Here is a 13,356-nt window from a genome sequence, read left to right on the forward strand (position 1 = left end):
TTGTTGGAGCGAATTTTAAATCACATATATCGCTATGTATTAGGTCTAGCACTTTGGTGTTCCTTTCCACACGTTTAAATGATGATCTCGTTAATTTTGCCTCAACACAAGTCTCACACTTATGTTTTGAATCGATAGTAAGTTTAGGTATGTATTCTTTTGCCCTTAAACGTCGTAAAGTGTCATAATTTACATGTCCTAATCTAGCATGCCATAAATTATGAGACTCAAGCAAGTAAGCAGAAGAATTCTTCATTTCATTATCGTCCTTAACGGACATTACATTGAGCTTAAAAAGCCCATCGGTTAAATAACCCTTGCCTACAAACATACCACTCTTAGAAAAAATTACTTTATCTGACTCTATTACAATGCGAAAGCCATGCTTACTCAACAGAGAACCAGACACAAGATTCTTGCGAATATCAGGCACATAAAGTACATTCTTCAAAGTCAGATTCTTCCCAGAGGTCATCTTCAGGATCACCGTGCATTCACCCTCAATGGTAGAAGTTGCTGAATTCCCCATGTAGAGCTTCTCACTAGCATCAGAAGCTTTGAGGCTAGAGAAAATCGCCTTGTCTGAGCAAACATGCCTAGTAGCACCAGTATCAATCCACCATTCACGTGGATTAGAACCGACCAGGTTCACTTTAGAGACCGTAGCACAGAGGTCTATATCACCCATATCCTTGGAGATATTCTTTACCATGTTTGCTTCTTTCTTCTTGTTGGGCTTCTTGGGCTTCTTGCAGTCAGAAGACCTATGACCAACTTTATCACAGTTGTAGCACTTCCCCTGAAATTTCAACTTCGAAATCCCTCCTTTGGGTGCCAGCTTTGCCCCTTTACTAGAATTAGTCTTCTTGGGCTTGGAGCTTTGAGCATGCTCCACCATGTTTGCCTTCTCAGTGGCAACATTAACTTTCTTCTCGGACCCTCTGTTGTCTTCTTCAATACGAAGTCTAACAATAAGATCCTCCATAGACATCTCCTTTCGCTTGTGCTTAAGGTAGTTCTTGAAATCTTTCCATCCAGGTGGAAGCTTTTCAATAACAGCAGCAACTTGGAAAGACTCACTTATGACCATTCCCTCAGCATGAATGTCATGAATGATCACCTGCAGTTCCTGCACCTGACTAACCACAGTCTTAGAGTCTGCCATCTTATAATCAAGAAAGCGGCCAACAATCCACTTCTTTGCCCCAGCGTCCTCAGTTTTATACTTATGGTCAAATGACTCCCATAAGACCTTAGCTGTTGGCTTAGCGCTGTATACGTTATACAACGACTCAGACAAACAATTTGACACATAGTTCCGACAGATGTAGTCGGAGTGCTTCCAAGCATCAGCAGCATACACAGTCTGCATGTTACTCTCAGCAGTGAGCAACGGTGGTTCTTCCTTAAGGAAGCGATCCATATGCAACGTGGTCAGATAAAAGTGCATCTTTTGTTGCCAACGTTTGAAGTTCGTTCCGTTGAACTTCTCAGGTTTTTCAGCATGTGCAGCAGGCACAGTTTGCATAACAGGTGCAGCAGGCACCACAGGTGGAACAGATGGTACGTGCGTCTGTATTACAGGTGTATGCACACCAGTAGGCACCGCAGGTATGATCGGAGGAGTGAATCATGCTGATATCTGTCCAAGAGGAACACTAAACTGTCCAATGACAGTGTGTCCCACAGGGACATGTCCCGAAGGCACATGTCCAACAGGCGTTTGACCCCCATCAGATCGTACGATCCGTGCGTTAGGGTTAATCGGCTGCTGGTGAACCCCATCAGATCCAGTGATCTGTGCGTTGGGATCAACCGTCATGTTCATCGAATCGTTCACAGTTTGGTTCTCCATCGATCTGTTACTCAACAAAATAAGCAGATACAGATGTATCAGTCACAGATGTATATAAAATAAATAGCTTTAAGATTGTTAAAATAATCTGCGATTAATACATATAATCAAACAAATGTGTGCGTGAGTAAACGAAATCAAACGGAAGAAGAAAAGATATAAACAGAAGAGAGATCCTCGCGTCCAATTGAAACTGTCTCCTTAAAGCTATTTCGCCTCTCACCGTATGTGCGAGTCGATAGCCTCCCAGGATAAAACGAGGTAGCGGCGGCGTTACGGATAACGAGCACCTTCAGCGAGCTTGAACGGGTACGAAACTATCACTGAGAGAGAGAGAGAGTTTTGTGTTTAAAGGCGAATATGTTTTTGGTGTGTCTAACCCTAACGCCTTAGAGGTGTTTATATAGGTGTAGATAGACTTGTGCGCTACTCTTTTCCATAATTAAATATCAATAATTAAGGAATCAGTGTAATACTTGCAAGCTACTCTATTCCATAAATAATCTGAAACAGAATCAGATTAAATATATCAAGACATACACCATATCAATTAATCTGAAATAAAATCAAATTAATTTATGCCATAATATTTGAGCCAAATTCTAATGGAAAATAATAATTTCCATTATTAAGAGAATATCATCATATCTCACACATCTTTTAGTCATAATGCTCAAAATATGACTTACCAATATGGGACTTATACCCATATTTTCCAACATATATATATATATATATTATCGATTTTATCTGACAAACATGGAACCACCATTGATCAATAATCAAGATAATACGTGCTGATCCTCGTCTACCAATATAAAAAATCCAGTAAAAGTGATGAGCAGTGATAATTAATAAATCTGTACGTCAGTAGGGTGTAAAGCTAATTGTAAAAATAAAAATACTTGAATAAGGAGCAGCGGAGTAAGAGGGATTTCAGCAGAGCGAGCCAATGAGGTACGTTGAACAAAAGTTCCTCTAGGATCTCTCTCTTGAATTGATCTCCAACAAAATAAGAAGGCTGTTGGGCTTGATGGTTTGGCTGGTAATTTATATCTCGTGTGGAGCTGTCTCAATGAGATTTCCAACTTATAAGTGATCTCATGACTATAACTTATAATTTTGTAATAATTTATTATCAAATATTTTTCAACTGAATTTATAAGTTGAACTTACTATTTATAAATTAATAAGTTGAACCAGTATGTGTGCCCGCTGCGCGAGTGTTATCTATAATATTTTAATTAAATTATGAATGATTTATTACATATATTTAGATAATTTTTTGTTATTATTTTTTGATTTATTGCTTTAACCTTATTTGTTTTTTTTGCATTTAATGTGTACATTAACTCTAAAATTGCCGTTTAAAATTTTTTATTTTGAAGTTAAGTTTTGAGCATTGAAAGCATTATTTCTATTTAATTTTGTAACGGTAGTATAATTCGAAATATGGACATTATTCTCTGTACTCGTACCATTTTACAGTTTTTGTCCATTTTATGCTTTTAAGATAAAGCCAGAGTCTAATAAGTGAAATAGAGTCTTAAATAAAAAAAAATTAAAAAGGGTGTACCCCCTTATTAGTTTATATACCTTCTGAAATCCCTAATTTAATAAAGTTCTCTATAATGACCTCTTCTATGTATGTACCCACATTTGTGAAGTATCTCGGAAGCGATGATTGCTTATTGAATGAATTAGTAAGTTTGTTATTTCTTACTTTTCCAACTTTTTCTAAACTTTATTTCTAAAGAATGTATTAAAAAAATTTCTTAAATTGCAAAACAGGTTGTTCCTATCCGGTTTGTGATGATGCATGGAGAAGATATGCCAAAAATTGGATGCTTGAAATTGGGAATGACTACAAACTGCATGTGACATTTGATCGAACCAATCACAAACTTGGTGGCATCACAGATTTGTTCATCAATCATGGTTTAAGTGGTGGTAAAGTGCTTATTTTTGAGTATGCGAGGATGATAAATTTTAAGATTTTTATTATTGGTCGTAACGGTGTGGAAATTGAATATCCAAGCATTGTGCATGTATCCCAGACTTGTAGTCCATTAATCGGTGAGATTATATTTTCAAACTAAATTTCCCTTTTTCTGTTATTAGCCAGGTTATAATTTTATAATTTGTTAATGTTAGTGAGGAGTAAAAATGGAGGTTGGAAGTTTTTGAAGTATATTTCGTTTTTCGAAGACATTGTTGATGAAGTGGTTAGTTTTTTTTAATCAATTGTTATTAGGTGTTTGTTATGTGGGGATTTAATCTTACCTGTGTATTTTTTTTTGAAACCTCATACCCCCTTTATTGAAAGGTTCGGTAGGCGAATGTTTGGTTGTGTGACATATGTTCTGACAACAAAGTTGAATATTCTGGTTATTGTGATAGTAGGAAGTGGTCTCTGAATGGTTTCATAAATATATGCGATGGTTTAGGATTACGAAATTTTCGGTCCTTTGACATGTTGGTTTTCACAAAGATTATCTAATTTCAAAGTGGCAATGACATATTTTGTCAGTTCATACGTATACTGTCAAAAATTCACAGGTTGTGGGGTCATCAACCATTTCAAAATTTAATCATTTACTCGGACAGCCCAATTGTTGGTCCAAATCGTGGTGTTTATGCGTTCGGTCTTATTATGTTAAGCACATAAAAAAAATATTATCAACAATTGAGAAACAATTATTTTTAAGCACAGACCAAACTAATTGGATTTAGAGTTGTATTATTCCGGAAATAAATTTTTTACCTTTGTTGCAACTATTGGCAGTTGAAAATTTAAGAGGCTCTGTAAAATGTGTCTTCATAATGGCAGTGGTAATGGTGCTTTTTTGATATTTTCATTCTTCTTCAAAGGAGATCGTATGTCGGTGGAGGAATTAACTACAAAAATGCTTGTTACCAACACAATAATATAAACTATCAACTATACAGTACATAGTACTTACAAACACTGGTCAAATTTGATAAAGGACTTGTTCGAGTATTAGGTCCTTTTGGTGTTGGTGTAATTGACATTCTTCTTTTTGCTATATTATTATACTACGCCATAAATTGCATGCTGCAACCCTTCATCTAGGGGTTGCAAAGAAAAGTGTAATAATAGCTTTTGAAACAAATATTTATCGCAACCCCAATTTTTTGATATTGCGGTATAGTTACTATGTGTTACCAAAATAACATATATATAAAGATGATTATTTTAATTTAACTAATTAATAAGTATTTACATAAAAATAAAATAATAATTGAAATATATATTTTAAGAAGTTGATAATATTAGTGTGTTGATTTATAATATTATATTGATAAATTGAACGTTTTATAAAACTTAACAAACTATTAATTAGTTGATATATTGATCATTTTACAATATTTACATAATGTTTAATTTATTTTTTTCTCAAAATTAAATGTTAAAAATAATATTTAATAAAAAGAGAAATTAATGATTTAATCTAACACCTATAGTTAATTGGATATTATTAGAATTAGTTATGATATTTTTATAACATAATAATTTTTAAATTATTTAAAACGAATTAAAATATTTAAAAAGTAACATATACTTTATATAAAGGAAGTAATTAATTTTGATTTCTAAAATTTAACTATTTATGATAGTATTTATAAAATATATTATATTTTAAATTTTAAATAATGAATGATAAAATTTATCAAAGTAATTAATAATCTTAATATAAAAATATATATTTATATAAAAAAAAAAGAGAAAGGCCGAAGAAGTTTCAGGGGCGGCAAAATTGGCGCGTTGTTACTTTACCAAAAAAAATGAAAGTAAATTTAGAATACCAAAAAAAAATGAAAGTAAATTTAGGAAAAAGTGAGTGTTCTAAAAATCCCCGATTTCCGTGGCAAAAAAAAAAAAAAAAAAAAAAAAAAAAAAAAAAAAATCCCCGATTAATCTTTAAAAAATATTTGACCGATCTATTTTTTGAAATCCGATTAATATTTATAAATTATTTTTTAATTATATATTTCATAATAAATAAGATAAATATATTAAATATTATTAAAATATTTAAATATATCCAATTTTTGTTCCGATTAATTCATCCGATTAATTCCCGATTTACCGATTAATCCCTAATGGGTACCTAAACCTATTAATACCGATTACCGATTTTTACAACAAGGGGAAAACACACAACTCACACTCGTCTATCATCACTCTAAAAATCACAGCCCTATCTCTAACTCTCTCCCGTCTCAAACCATTAAGATTAGGGGATTTTTCAAAATATGAGTTATTTATAGGTCGATCTTTAGGATTTGGTTTTTAATCAGGGTTTGGATTTTGAGTATCTAACCAATTGGGTTTGCAATTGAATTAGGGGTTGAGGCTTTTTAATCCTCTTTTGTAAATACAATCAGAGAAAGGTTTTGCTCAGATGACTCGTATTGAAGAGAAAGGGTTTTTTAGAAAGGGTTGGCTTTATTGAGGCTGGACACGAGATCAATAATAATTAATATTGATACATGTGAGCTTCAAGTTGAAGCCGTGGATGCCAATGCCAGTGATGCTGGAACGCAAGAGGATGAAGCGGAGTTACTACCAATGGCGAACCAAGACGTTGATACAATGAACTACTCCTCCTAGGCTTCTTCTAGAAAAGGTCGTGCAACGCCAAGGTCTGGCCTTTTTAGAGTTAACTGTTATGTGGCTCGTGCTTGTAACAAGTGGTTAAATAGAGCTAGTACTTAATATTGTAGGTATTGAGTTATCAACTGGAGTTTTAATGTTAACTCTTGCTTTTTTATACAATTTACCGGTATTACACTCGATCAAGTAATAACATTGTGCATCGTATGATTGACGAAATTTCTCTAGTTTTGTTTCATTGCCAATAGCTTAGCACTGATATAGAAACTCCATAACCGGACGACATAGAATGATAGCGAGCATACACAAGTCTCTGTTTAGCTTTAAAGTGTTTCTGTTTATTTCGATCAACATATATGTTTGCTTATTGATCTTGAGGAGGAAGCTGGATATTGCTTCTTTGACTTAGGACCATAACAAAAAGTATACCATTTAGGTAAGACATGACAGAAGATCTGAAACATGATAGCAATAGTTAATTATTATCAAAAGGTCTTTCGGGATTGGTTTGTTGAAGGATATTAATCAATGTACATTGCTTGTTACCCCGTGTGAGTGCGGTTGAGCTATTATATTTGGTGTAGTAGGGTATAAGTTTGTATGCAACTTATGTATGAATCTTACTATAACTTGCTGATGTTGAATTGGTAGTCAGAACACGAAAAAGAAGCTTAAAAGATAACAACTTTTTAACTTGATAGCACATTTCGTGTTGGCTATCTTTTTAGGGTTTGTTTGTGCTGTGTCTTTTTGTAGATCTGTGGGCGTTTATGTTCAGATCGGTTTGTGGGATACTTTTTATTTATATTTTTTGTTTTTTATTTGAAATTTGATTTGTGGGTGGTTCTGATTTTTTGTTATTTATGGTTATTTATGTTGAGAGTGAGAATGTTGCTGATGTTGGAGCAACCATTCTTAAGTATCAAGGCAATTGAAGCAGGGAAGTTAAAGTAAAGGTACCCGACGTTAGAGTGCTAGACTGCGTCACGCTTAAATTTTATGCTAGACTGATCATTCTGATATATCTCATGCTTTTATCCTCACTCATGGATGTATAATTTTAATGAACTCCATATTTTCCTTCCAATCCCTACATTGTTCTCACGGCATGCTCTCTATAGCCGAATTACAGAGTATCTACGAGCTTTGAGTGGTATAAGCAGCAACACCGTTTAATGTTTTAAGTGAATGGGCTGAACACAACATACTTTGATCTCTGGAAATTGAGCGATTATCTGAGCTTATAATTTGTAAATAGATAAGCCTCGCTCAAAACTCCGGTGAACTCATGGAATTTGGAGCCTGGAGATCACAATTAGCATTCCCTGCTGCTGAGGAACTTTGGGATCTCGTGAAATTTGATTTGGAGGCCCATCAGCCTGCTACTATTCTCGAACCAATTCTACATATATAATACATACACAGAAACTTCGTCATATCTGGTAAGTAGAATATACAATACATTCAAAAAAAGTACTGATTGTTATTAAAGTTTAGTAAAAGAGCGACAAGATTCTGAGGTTGCTGGATCAAGAGGATGAATTTATTGTGAAAGCTTCTAAAGAGCAGATTAGGGCTCTAAGTCAGAAAGATCAGGAGGAGGTAAAAGCATCATCCTTAAAGTGCTTAAATATTCTTTTAATATAAATTGTGTTATTTGTGAATTGATATCCTGCTCCACTTCAGCTGGCTTAGTTAACATCCTTCAAGCAACTATTGGTTTCTGGCTTTAGAATATTAAATACTTAGTAAAAGTATACACTACTGTATTATAATTTCTTAGTGAAGCTTGAAATTTAAAATGATTTCTTATTGAATATCTTATTACTAATATTGTGAAGGCCTTGTGTGTAAGTATAGCTTTTAGTGTAAATAGTCCAAACTTGGCCTTGATATTGTCTTACTTGTTCTATTTTCTTTACCAGGATAAGTCTTCTACCTTGAATTTGAAAATTGAGGCTTTTGTATTCACAAGATTAATGTTAGCTTCGCATTCTTCAATTTGAAATTCGTATAAGCTGTCAAGTTTTCAGTCTATAGTAACAGAAAGAATCTCAATTATATCCTGCTGTCTATAAATTATTGAATAGATTTTGCTTTGTTTAAATCAAACTTGTGCTTTTGTTCATACCAAGTAGGACAACCACTTTGACTAGTTAACTCCGTGAATAAAGAAACCATCGTACATCCAGTGACTGGCAGGAAATCTCATACATGAGGCAGTAGGTATTGTTAGGTTAGAAGGTCAGATGTAACTTTGTGATGACTTCAATATGATTTTTGATATTCGCCGTATATAATTCTCAGTTTATTTGTAAAAAATGAAGTTTTGTTATGTTCTGCTGCATCTAATATCATTATTCTTTGTAGGCCTCCCAAAGTGGCATGAAAGAACTTCATCTCCTCTTTTATTGTAAGATTATGTAATTATTGTAAGATTATGTAATTACATAATATAACTCTGAAGTGCAATATATGTCAGCTATATATTAAATTTTTAGTTTAATACACTGTGGTGCACTCGGCCTTTACATTTTTCTGCAATGTACATTAAAAATTATCAAACTTAATTCTAAGTAGTTTATTTCTAGATTTAGTTTTATTGAGCTAAATTAAGCACCATTAATGTTTTATTGGTTGAACCATCAAGCAAAACATTTATAAAACAAAATATGAAGCAACTCTAATTGAAAGCTTGTAGACATGGACACAAATTATTTAAATATGAGATATATTTTAATAAGGCTCAAAGAGATTTATACATGTCACTCATCCTGATGGTATTATTAAAATGTTTTATACCCCTGGGATCGAGGGACTTACCATAATCTTCATTTGTAGAGCTTTGTGCCTAAATTAGAGCTAGTATATGTAAATGCACACTGACATGTATCAAGTTAAAAATTACTTTGCCAATACTTAAACTGATCAAGTACTTATGCATAGCTATAATTAACGTGAATATGTCCTGTATTTTGATGTACATGAAAAAGAGTCGTAATAGCTTTTTTTGGTCTTTAGCAACGCTTTTTTGGCCTTTAGTAACAATTTCTTGGGGTTGCAGAATCTAATCTATGGCGTAGTGTTATGTACTGGTGGTTTGTTGAAATGAGAAGGTGCAGGACTACCGGTAACCTCCTCTAAGAAGGTATCCATATTAGAAGGAGTTGCATCATAATAAAAATTAAACAATAAAACTTTCATGACTTTCTAAATGGTGAATCGATGGTTCAATGTTAACATGTGTCACCATGAGTACATAGAGGAGTCTCAGCACAACTAGAAGATGTCTGCCCGACAATTGAAGTTCTATATGTGTTTGTTGACCAATTTTTGGACAACATCATCCCCTGATCATAATTGACTATTATAAAGTAAACTATTGCATTAGGATGGGTCAATTATAATATTCAAATTCAATAACTCAATTTTAGTGGTAAATAAACTCACAAACATTAAACAACAAAGGTTCTGTTACTGTGTTGAGTTTCTTCTCTTTACAGTCTGATCATCTTTAAAAAAATTGTGTTACATGAAGGATGTGTTCAAAATAAGACACAACTTCAAACGTATACAACAGTATGCTCACAAACATTATGGCATCGCGGATGATATGTAGCGGGGGAAGCAACATTTGCTTCTTTGAGAAATTAACATGTAAAAGATTTAATTAAAAGTTTGAAATGGGTATCTGATTGAAATGAATGGGGGTTTTTAAAAAGGCAACAATAAGGTACCTGGAGGAATATTTTCAATATTATCTTGGACTGAGTCTGCATTGCTCTTGGTCTTTGTTGTGTTGAACTTTACCAACATCAGTCTTTGATCATAATTAACTATGAAAAAGTAAATGAAATAATTTGGATGACTTATAAGTTCATGTGCAATTAATCAAAATCATTGGTAAATTAACTCACAAATGTCAAACAGGTACCGGTTCTTTACTTTTGTTTATCCTCTTTATAGGCTGATTATCTTTACCAAGATAAGATGTAACATTAGCAAAACATATATATCCAAACTTACAAATGCTAGTAGTAACAAGGAACTGTCGAGAAAGAAACTCACAAACATTATGGCACCTTGGCGGAGATCTTACTTTGTTATTTGCCAAAAAAAATTATGATGTTGGATTTGAAACTTCAGAGTTCATTGTTTATAACGGAGAAATTATAAAACAGCAAGATGAAGTCTTAGATACATAGTCTGAATAAGCTATAATAAAACACAAATAAGCAATCTTGTTACAGAGTTCTTGGCAGATAGTAGAATACTCACAATTTCAAATTGGATAATGAGATGCGCCCTACATTAAGATTGAACTAACAGTACAAAAGTTTCAAGTGGAAGCTTACACCACTACCAAAATCAATTAGACAGATGTAGAATAAGGGTGTATAATAAACATGTAAGAAAGAATAAGGGTGTATAATAAACATGTAAGAAAGAATAACAAAGGAAAAAAGGAGAATAAACAGTGAAATTTACACCTTCAATTTTGAGTTATCGAGTTGCGCTCGGTAAAGTAATATTTGGATGTGAAGGTCAAAAATTTACGTGGTCTGATTTCGGACATGTGGTTGTTAAAGTTAGAAAAAGAATGGTTGTGATTCTTTAGTAGTATAAGTCAGCACAGTAATTGACATTCAGACATAAATACATATACGAATGAGTAAAATGGTCTTTTACATAGTAAAAGCACAACATGTTTTATAATATAGATAGATGTTAATAACGACGTAATTTTTCTCAATTTATTTTAATTTTTCTCCTTTTTATTAATTTTATTTTTAAAAAAATATGTTTTTAAATGTTAATCTAATCTAAAATTCAAGAATTAAGATGATTTTATTTAAAAATTATTTATTTTAGTTTATTTAAATAAAAAAATTCTGACTTATAAGTAAAACTATCCAAACACTTATATAATTTATAAGTGTTCATATATCTATTACTTAAAAGTCAATTATTCATTTTAAGTTATAAATTACTTATTTTAAGATTTCTCAAACGGATATGAGGGATCATGAATGATTCACCTATCTTGATTTATAGTATTTAAGTAATTTTGTCCGTATAATTCATCTCAGTAAAATGTAAAGAATTCGTGTATATTGGCTCCTCTAAATAGATTTTGATTAATTTTTAAGACATGTTCTGACAAATAAGATATATACAATTCTCACGATTATACCAACACATTAGATTGTCTCTTTAACAAAATCGTAAATTTCAGTAATGACAATTAGAAATGTGTAATAATGAAAAATCTGTTCAATAATAATAACAATAGTGAAAAATCTTGACTTTATCTTATAATATACTCGTTAAATATTAATTATTTTTATAAATAGCGTGTACCTTATAATTATGATGAATAGTTTTACTCTTGAAAAAATGGGCTCCGTAACGTAATGTAATGTGTCACATGTGATTCGAGTACTGCAAAGTTATCGCCAGCACGTAAAACTTTGGGATGGAACAGGGGTTCGCCAATAGCCCAATTGACATTGACAATTGATAATAATTGATTTGACAGATTGCTATTCAATTTGTGTTCACGGTCCATTTAAGTTAGAGAAGTGCTGCCTTGGGACACGCGAACAAGACTTGTATCCAAAATTTTGCGTTGAAGCAGATGAGAAAAATTGGTTGAGACGTTTTTTCCCGGCCTCAGACTTGTTTTATTGTTTCATATAATTTATTATTTTTTTACGTTTGTCATTCCCTGTGTTCATCAAAAAGAGAAGGAATATAAGTAATGGTGAGGCCACATAAATCATTTATAACAATCGAGCGGTGGAGCATTTCAACCGGAGACCATTTTTTCTGAGTTGACATGTTAGTGAGGTCAGATAAACAATAAGACGAGTCTCTGCATTGATGATGCTCTTAGTTCTTCGTGTATATTTAGTTGAACAAACAACTTTTTAGTCGTTGAATACAATATTTTAGTTATTTCGTGGATATTGTCTGCGGTTGATACCTAAAATAAACTTTTATTTTCTAAGTGAAAATAAACCCCATATATTAACATCAAAGTCTCAATCGCAGATATTGTTCGCGGTTCATAAATCGGGGTAAAAAGATAATTTTCCCGGACCGCAAATAATATGGCTCCTACAATTTTTTTTTTTTTATCATAGCCGTTGATCCAACGGCTAAAAAGTTATTTATTGTATAAAGGCCCCAACAAACCGTTGTCGTTGAACTTATTTATTTAGCGGGTCCACATAAAAGCATTTCTAGAAAAATCACCGATTCATTGTCAATTTGAATGTCTGGTTGTTGAAAAATATATCATGTTGGCAACTTTTTCTTTTACGAATTAAAAAACGAGACCAAAACTAATTCCAAAAGAAGAGTCAAACTACAGATCCTACTGGAACCTTCTGCTCTCAGCTTTAAATGTCGAAGGTTCAAGTGTTAGCGGATGCAAATGGTGTGAGAGTATTAGCAGAGACATGTGTGTTCCAGACTTCCAGTACTGGCCTTTATTTCTGTGAATGAATGCTGAACACCTAAATTTCAAAATATTCACAAACTTGCAAGTGGCATATTGTAGAAGGTAGCGCGAGATGTGTAGACCAGCTTATCAGATTCCTTCATTCTGAACTCCACCGAAACTACAGTCAAGTTCCTTCCTCTCCTAACGATCGAGGCTTCAACTTTCACCTCCGTCTGCAAAAGTATCCGATTAAAACAAACATTAAACAATTACCAAAACCAGAATGTACTACCTATTTTTTTTTTTGAAATAAAAGTACTTGCTTTTATTCAATTGAGTCAATGATCAACGCATCAAGAATACAATCAGGCGGGTTATCAACCCACTCATGAACGCCTGACATGAAATGTGTAG

General features: G+C 32.9%; 1 long non-coding RNA gene across 1 annotated transcript; it reads left to right on the top strand.

Annotated features, from left to right (window-relative positions):
* Positions 1–6,034: 6,034 nt before the first annotated feature.
* On the top strand, positions 6,035–9,000 carry LOC141702831 (uncharacterized). Its single transcript, XR_012567273.1, has 2 exons — positions 6,035–8,096; positions 8,865–9,000. It is a non-coding gene; the product is annotated as an uncharacterized LOC141702831 (long non-coding RNA).
* The last annotated feature ends 4,356 nt before the right edge of the window (positions 9,001–13,356 follow it).

Source organism: Apium graveolens, unplaced genomic scaffold (assembly GCF_009905375.1).
Source record: "Apium graveolens cultivar Ventura unplaced genomic scaffold, ASM990537v1 ctg5782, whole genome shotgun sequence".
In the NCBI taxonomy this organism is placed as follows: Eukaryota; Viridiplantae; Streptophyta; class Magnoliopsida; order Apiales; family Apiaceae; genus Apium; species Apium graveolens.